The following is a 7,237-nucleotide window of genomic DNA, read 5'->3' as shown; positions in this document are numbered from 1 at the left end:
ACCTGAGCATGGCGGCCTCCTTTGTGGCAGAGTCAACACTAGGATCTAGGAGTCTCCTCTCTCTGTGTCATCTTTTAAATATTGATCAGGACAGATTAGAGTGGTGTGGAGGAGGGTGAGCAGCACGATGAGGTGGTTGGGAAATAACGTCACACGAAGCACCAGGAATGTTTACCCTTGGTTTTTTTACCTGTGAGGACGAATTAAGAAAATATACGTGAGAACCAGGTCCACATAACGGGAAGCAAATTTCAGTTCAAGGCTAACTAACGACGTAATAGTTTGACATGCTAGGCATTCCCCCCCATACACATTCAAATAAACACACAATTATCAAAATGAAGAAGTTTCTTCGTGTACCAGTGGACCATATTTTGTTTCTCAGACGCCACCAGATGATTTCTGAGGTCTTTTGCAACTCGAAGACTGTATGATTTTGCGGCGATCGAGTAGCCAAAAGTTTATGGAACGCACTGTCAGAATCCTGATGCGGCCGTAGACCCATCCATCCATCCGTCTAAAACACTTGTTGAATACCTAGCAGTGACTCTCCTAGGCACTGGACGCAAAGAAGACTAAACCTCACTTTCTGATTTCAAGTGGAGGGAAACAGTAAATCATTTCAGTATGTGAAGTTTAAGTGCTAGGCTCAGGTAAGCACCAGCACACGGAGGAAGGGCGGTTTCCGGAGATAGGGCAGAGAGGAGAGCGTGGGTGGGCATTTCCCAGAGCCGCCTCTGCCTGCCACCCCACTTTGATCACTTTGCCGCGCGCAGCAGCGGCGGCGGTCAACCTCAGCCTTCCTTAGCAACCAGAACGCACCGCCCAGGTGCCTTCCCATTGGTCTCACCGAGCTTGATGGGCAGCTCTGCTGTGCAATCCCTGCCCGCAGCCCTTGGCTCCGCGCTTACTCATGGGAGGGCTCGTAGGCGTTACGGCCCTCCCAGGTGCCCCGCCCATCCCCGAGCCGCTTGTGGCGCATGCGCTGGCGGGCTGGGGCTGTGTGCAGGGCCAGCGCGGAGCCGGAGCAGCCGCGGGGAAGCTCCTGGGCTCCGCTGAGACTGCCGTGCCCGCTCCTCGCGTCTGCAGCCGCCGCTTTGAGCCGTCGCCGCCGCCGCCGCCGCCGCCGCCGGGAGAGCGGCCACCTATTGTCTTTCTCCGCGGCGAAGGTGCGGAGCTGCTCCGGCTCGGCCCGCGGGGGAGCCCCGGGCGCCGCACGGTGAGAGCGCAACTTAGTTGGCGGAGTTGGGGGAAGTTTGGTGGTTTGAGGAGGGGTCGCGGGCCGGGAGCGCGGGCCCCTCCCCCTGCGGCAGCTCCTCGGGGCGGGGGCGCGGAGGGGGCGGGGTCCCTGGGCCGCGGGGGCGGGGCGGGGGCGCGCGGGATGGATGGGCGGCGGGGGCGCCTCGGCTCCGCGGCCCCCTCCTCGCGCGCGTACCGCCTGACGCATTGTCTGCTCCCGGCCCCGCGCGCCTCTCGCTCCCGCATCCAACTTCGGCGCCGCGTTGCACGGCGCGGGTGCTGCCGCCGGGCCCCGCGAGGCCTGAACCCCCGGCCCCAGGCTCCCCGGTCCTCTCCTCCGGGGGCAGGCGCTCCGTGGGTCCCTCCGATCCGACGGATCCCGCGGACAAGTGTTGCGGACCCCAGGGAGCGGCTCCCGGGGCCGGCGCGGACCGTAAACACGCGGGGCGCGCCCGCCTGCGGGGGTCGCTGTGGGCGCCCGCTCCCAGGGCCGCGGCCGGGGACCCGCGCGGCTCGGGGATGTGCGGCCGGAGGGGACCCCTCCGGGACCGTGCGGCGCGCTCAGCTCGACCTGGTTCGAGTGCAGCCATACTTGGAGACCAAACAAAACACTCTTTTGGGTAAATATGGCTTAGTGACACTTTGTGCTTTTTGCAAAGTCAACCACTATGTGAAGAGTTTTGAAAAGAATCTGGGGAAAACCCTCCAAAATTTTTTTCATCGGAAGGAAGAATAGACGGGGTTTTTTTTTTTTTTGGTTTGTTTTTGGAAATAATTCTTACAGCAAAATGATGCCAGCACGTTTAAATTTCTAGGTCTTTCTGTGAACTCAGGAGTTCACAATGAAAGTTGGATTGAGCTGTATTTTGGTGTTCGTTCTCAGCTTTTATACTCTTCAGTGGAGTTATTTTTGGGGAGTTTATTGCCTCAGGCATATACAACTAAAGGAAGAAGATGTGTGCCTTTTTTTTCTTATTTTACCCCCCCCCCCCCGCCTTTATTTTCAGAAGCAGCAGCTTATTCCATTTTTCTAAACCGTTGGATTTCCCAGATCAGGACAAACGCTGCAGTTTTTGAAAGATCATTTTTTGCAAGTTTGTAAAGGAGTTGTGATGAGTTGAGATAAATCACTGTTACCGTTCTTGTATTCCTTCGTGGTTTCTTGGGCATTGCAGACTGCATTAAGTACAGACCTTGTGCATCGATTCTGCTGAATTTGGTTAATTTGACTTATGATGTGAGAATAATTCTGTTTGAATCTCCCAAATGGAGCTACCTTAAATGCCTGTCCAATTTATAGTGGAACGAACTGATGCTAAGTGAGTAATGCAGATTTTTTTTTAAGGTGCCCATTGCCCTGAATGTTGTAGAAACAGTGGGTTTATCTTCTCAGTTACCTGTTAGTCTGTGGGTGGGGCTTGCCAAGCGGCTTGGTTGGGTAGAACTCTGCCTTTATGGTGTTGAAGAAATGGTGAGAGATGGATTGTTTTCAACACTTGTAATAAGATATCTGAATTATTTAGTCAGTTCCAGCTTTTCTTCCTTGTTTTACTTTAGTCTTGAAAAATAGTAGATACGGATTGTGACTACATTTCTCAAACTTGCTTAAGATAGCACCGAACTGGGGTTAATACAGCGTTAGTACAATTCAGAGACTTGAGCAAATCACTCATTTCCTTTTCAAGATAACAGTTTTGAAGGTGCCACCATTTACGGAAGGAAGCAGTATTTAAATCAGTTGTGTCAGCTCAGTTTACAATATTCACAATACCAAATGGGGTAGATACATTCTAGAAATATTACCCTGTAATGGATGTTTCTTGTATATTGAATCTCATCTTTCCATTAGTTTTCTTATAAGGATTTTCTGTCTTATGCAGATTTTCGTATAAAATAAGAATTTCCATTAGTTTTCTTAGAAAATAAGGATTTTCACCAGGAAGGATTATAGTAAACCTTTAAAGATTACATTTGATCAGACTTAGGTTGAGGAAAAAAACTTCCCTGACAAAGCTAGATGAACAAACTTGGACTTTTGATAACCCCTTCTTTTAAAGTTAGAATTTAAGTGCACTTGAATAGACTCAGTTATTCCTGGAGGGGATGGGCATCCATTTGGAAGCGGGGCTTCTGAGTCCCTCACTGTCGGACTGTCTTACCATTGTGACTGGTGAGTGAGGAGGAAGGAAGGAAGTTTAATTCATGTGTCCTCACATTTGTGGTCTTATAGTCCACAGCCTCTGTGTTGATTGGGACGTAATAAGTAGAAGGTGAATAGATAACCCATTTTTGTCATGCCTTGCTGGGAGGATGGACAGGCAGCCCTGTACTGAGAGACTGAATATTTGTGTGGGACAATGATGTGCTTTCCTTGTTTACCTCTTCAGAGCTTTGTTCGCCGCCCGGGGAAGGTGGGTATCAATGTGTTTGTGTGCTGTGGGTATTGGGATGGGGAGAAGGAAGAGGAGTGAGGGATTTATCATTTCCGTCCCTCTGCAGGCTCTTCTGTTGGAAATCAGCCCTTTTCAATTTTCTGATCATATCATAAGCCCATCTTTGGGCAAAGCCTCTCCCACCCAAAATGGCCAGTTATTCCTGAATAGTTAGGAAGTTAGTAGGTAAGTCACACTGTAATTGATTTGTCTTTTAGACAATTAAAGATGTCACGTTAGGGAAAAGCACCAATGAGTTATGTAAAGAGTTTCACAGAGCCCGAGATGATTGTCTGATGGTGCCCTCTGCCATAAGCACGTGGTGTGGAGCCACATATCTCACTTCACATCCAGACTTTGTCATTTATTGGCTATGTGCCCTTGAGCAAGCCACTTTATCTGTCTCAGACTTGGTATCCTTACTTATAAAATAAAAGCAAATTTAATATTAATCTTATCCTGTCTGCCACCCACTCCTGTTGTGAGAGACACTTGAGATAAAACACTATGCAAATCCTGTGTCATTTTGTAATTTTATTGGTTGGCTACTGTTTTGGATAAAATTCAAATCCTAGTCTAGAAGGGGAAAACGTCCAACTAACTTTATTGGTTTTTCCTTATAAAAGGTAATTAAAATATTAGGCCATTTCTGTTGCCATTCTCCTTGATTGTGAAAGTTGATACTTTTTACTTTTGGCTCTTATCTTCTCCGATTTCTTTCCCAACATATTTGTCATGGAATATTTTTCTAAACTCAAAAGAGATTTCAGTTCCCAGTGCTTGCTGTTAGGTCCAAGTTACTGTGAAATCACAGAAACTGATGGTGGATGCCAGTGCTTGAAGTCAGGTGAAGCCAAAACAAACAGGGAACAAAGAAGGTCAGAATATTTCAGAAGAATACGAAAGAAGCTCGTGGACTTATCTCATCTTTTCTGACTCGTTTTCTTAAATTATTTTTAAAAAAATTGGTTTACTCAAATCAGGAGAGTGTACCTCTTATGTACCTCTATTTCTTGTTTAATTTTTAAAACAAACCTATGAGACAGGCATTATTAACCCATTTTAGGATGAGAAAACAGCCCCCAAAGTGGTTTGACAGTGGTCACGTAGCTACTAAACTATGGTGCTAAGATTTGAACTCAGATTATTTTGGCTCCAAAGGCCATGTTATGGAAAACAGCTCTACATTAGAATGATTTACTCATAATCTTGCCTTAAAATCTCATAGCTGCTTGATGCAATCACCTGGAAAGAATACATTTTTAAAAGAAGTTTATTGAGATATTTATATGATAAAATCCACCCATTTTAAGTATATATGTATCCATGCCTGTAACTTAGCAGCACAATCAAGATATAGAGTATTTGCATCGCTCCCGAAAGTTCCCTTGTGCCATTCTCCGGGCACTTCCTCCCTCAACCCTCATCCCATTGCCTGTCTCACCGTAGGCAACCCCTGCTCCCCTTTCTGTCACTACAGATTTGTCTACATTAGGGGTCCTCAAACAATGGCCCGCAGGCCCGGTCTGGCCTACTGCCTGTTTTCGTAAATCGAGTTTTATTGGGACACAGCCTGCTCATCCGTGCACATATTGCCTGGGGCTGTGTTGGTGCTACAGTGACAGGGTAGAGTAGTGACAAGAGACCGTGTGGTCCACAAAGCCAAAAATACTTACTGTCTGGCCTTTAACCAAAAAAGTTTGCCTATCTCCTTGTTTTACATAACCAAATACAGTGATCACAGCTAAAAAAATTTAATAATTCTAGTGTATTATTCAGCTCATATTCAGCTTTACCCGTTTTTCCTCCAAATGTCTTTTTATAGTTGATTTAAAAAATTTTTTAACCAGGGTAGGATCAAGGTTCACTCAGGATGTTATCTCTTTAGTCTCTATTTTATCATTCTTTTTTTATTTTAATGTATAATTTACATTCAGTAAAATTCACAAGTGTTCTGTGTTTTGACACCTGTATACATTCTCATAACTACTGCTTCAGTCAAGGTTTAGAATGGTTCTTTCATCCCTTCAAATTCTTCTGAGCCCCTTTGTAGTCAACCCATGTGCCACCCCCAGACTTTAGGCACTACTGATCTGTTTTCTGTCTCTGTGGTTTTTTCGCCTTTTCAAGAATCATATAAGTGGAATCACACAGAATGTAGCCTTTTTTTTTTTTTGGCTGAGGAAGATTGGCCCTGAGCTAACATCTGTGCCAGTCTTCTTCCACTTTCCTCCACTTTATATGTGGGTTGCTGCCACAGCATGGCTAGATGAGTGGTGTAGGTCCACACCCAGGATCCAAACCTGCGAACCCCTGGCTGCCAAAGCTGAGTGCACAAACTTAACCACTATGCACCTGGGCTGGCCCCTGTAGCCACCTTTCTTTTTTTTTTAGTTGGCCCGGTTATTAATGATGTTAAGCTCTTTTCATGTGATTATTTGCCAGTTTTTGGTGATGTGTCTGTTCACATCTTTTGCCCATTTCTTTAAATTGAGTTGTTTGCTTTTTTATTATTGAGTTTTGAAAGTTCTGTGGTTACAGGCATACCTCTTTTTCTTGCACTTCTCAGATAGTGTGTTTTTTACAAACTGAAGGTTTGTGGCAACCCGGCATTGAGCAAGTTTATTGGTGCCATTGTTCCAACAGCATTTGCTCACTTCGTATCTTCTGTCACATTGTGGTAATCCTTGTAATATTTCAAACTTGGTCACTATTATTGTATTTGTTACGGTGATCTGTGGTCAGTGATCTTTGATGTTAGTACTTTGGTTGTTTTGGGGCACCATGAATGGCGCCCATATAAGATGATGAACTTGATAGATGTTGCATGTATTCTGAGTGTTCCACCCACCAGCTGTTCCTCTGTCTCTCACCTTCTCCTTGGGCCTCCCTATTCTCTGAGACACAACAATATTGAAATTAGGCCAATTGATAACCTACAGTGGCCTCCAGGTGTTCAAGTGAAAGGAAAAGTGGCACATCTCTCACTTTAAATCAAAAGCTAGAAATGATAAGCTTAGTGAGGAAGGCATGTCGAAAGCTGAGATAGGACGAAAACTTGGCTCTTTCTGCCAAACTGCCAAGTTGTGAATGCAAAAGAAAAATTCTTGAAGAAAATTAAAGTGCTACTCTAGTGAACACCCGAACCATAAGAAAGTAAAACAGCCGTTTGCTGATTTGGAGAAAGTTTGAGTGGTCTGGATAGAAGATCACACCAGCCAAAGCCTTCCCTTGAGCCAAAGCCTAATCCAGAGCACGGCCCTAACCCTCTGCAATTCTCTGAAGGCTGAGAGGTGAGGAAGCTGCAGAAGACAGGCCTGAAGCCAGCAGAGATTGGTTCATGAAGTTTAAGGAAAGAGGCCATCTCCATAACATAAAAGTGCAGGGTGAAGCAGTAAGTTCTCCAGAAGATCTAGCTACGACGGTTAATGAAGGAGGCTACACTAAACAACAGATTTTCAATGTAGATGAAACAGCCTTATATTGGAAGAAGATCCATCTAGAACTTTCATAGCTAGAGGGGAGAAGTCAGTGCCTGGCTCCAAAGCTTCAAAGGACAGGCTGAC

At 45.8% G+C, this 7,237-nt stretch overlaps 1 protein-coding gene across 18 annotated transcripts in view; it reads left to right on the top strand.

Annotated features, from left to right (window-relative positions):
• Nucleotides 1-949: 949 nt before the first annotated feature.
• Nucleotides 950-7,237, top strand: part of AKAP13 (A-kinase anchoring protein 13) — a 322,766-nt gene continuing 316,478 nt past the window's right edge. For 7 of the 18 annotated variants that reach the window (XM_070267033.1, XM_023650632.2, XM_070267028.1 and 4 more), the window contains exon 1: nucleotides 981-1,219. The gene's annotated coding sequence lies outside the window, so the exon portion shown is untranslated. Of the gene's footprint in view, nucleotides 1,220-7,237 lie in introns of all 18 variants that reach the window. The other 11 variants (XM_070267104.1, XM_070267094.1, XM_070267103.1 and 8 more) reach the window with 4 other exon arrangements.

The sequence above is a fragment of the Equus caballus genome, chromosome 1 (genome assembly GCF_041296265.1).
Source record: "Equus caballus isolate H_3958 breed thoroughbred chromosome 1, TB-T2T, whole genome shotgun sequence".
Classification (NCBI taxonomy): domain Eukaryota; kingdom Metazoa; phylum Chordata; class Mammalia; order Perissodactyla; family Equidae; genus Equus; species Equus caballus.
The sequence above is the reverse complement of the archived record's forward strand: the minus strand, read 5'-3'. Positions and strand labels throughout refer to the sequence as shown.